A 975-nucleotide genomic window follows, 5' to 3' on the forward strand; every position below is an offset into this window, starting at 1 on the left:
CACGGCTCCGTTAACAGTGAGAGCATCCCCTACTCTGCTGAAGCGGGATACTTTGTGGCAAAGATCAGGGCTGTAGACGCAGACTCTGGATACAATGCGCTGCTTTCTTATCACCTCTCTGAGCCCAAAGGAAACAACCTCTTCAGGATCGGAACCAGCACCGGAGAAATCAGAACAAAAAGGAGAATGAGTGACAATGACCTGAAAACTCACCCCTTGGTGGTCTTGGTTTCTGATAACGGAGAACCCTCTCTGTCAGCTACTGTGTCTATTGAGGTGGTGGTGGTGGAAAGCACAGCTGACATCCAGACTCAGTTCAGACATGTGCCCATAAAGGAGGACAGCTTCTCTGATTTAAACCTGTATCTGCTGATCGCCATTGTGTCGGTGTCAGTGATTTTTCTGCTGAGTCTAATCAGTTTAATAGCTGTCAAATGCCACAGGACAGACGGCAGTTTCAGAAGGTACAGCGCCCCAATGATCACCACCCACCCTGACGGGAGCTGGTCTTACTCTAAAGCTACTCAGCAGTATGACGTCTGTTTCAGCTCGGACACGCTCAAGAGTGACGTAGTGGTTTTCCCTGCAGCATTTCCGCCTGTAGATGCGGAGCTGATCAGTATTAATGAAGGAGACACTTTTACTAGGACTCAGACGTTACCTAATAAAGACAAGGTATGTGTTCTTTACTTGTCATTTTATTTATTATATTTTTCTTTACAATTACCACGATTCACACATTCTGGTGTTTAGTGTAGGCTAATTGTGCATATACAAGTCAAATGGACTTGGAAACAAAACACCTCTTAAAGTGCTAACGAGGTTCAGTGTTCACATACGTACTGTACTTTAAATGATAACTAACAGAAATTTGCATCAGTTATAGAATTCAGCTACCAATTTTCAACACCTGACAGAGCATGTTTTAAGATCCTGAGATGGCAGTAGTTGAAAGGATCATTTGATAATGTCACC

The 975-nt window shown here is 44.0% G+C and overlaps 1 pseudogene; it reads left to right on the forward strand.

Moving 5' to 3' along the window:
• The first annotated feature begins 43 nt into the window (after positions 1 to 43).
• Positions 44 to 975, forward strand: part of LOC111649409 (protocadherin gamma-C3 pseudogene) — a 2,882-nt pseudogene continuing 1,950 nt past the window's right edge.

Source organism: Seriola lalandi, unplaced genomic scaffold (genome assembly GCF_002814215.2).
Source record: "Seriola lalandi dorsalis isolate HSWRI2012SDOR001 ecotype SW California unplaced genomic scaffold, Sedor1 jcf7180002050719, whole genome shotgun sequence".
NCBI lineage: Eukaryota > Metazoa > Chordata > Actinopteri > Carangiformes > Carangidae > Seriola > Seriola lalandi.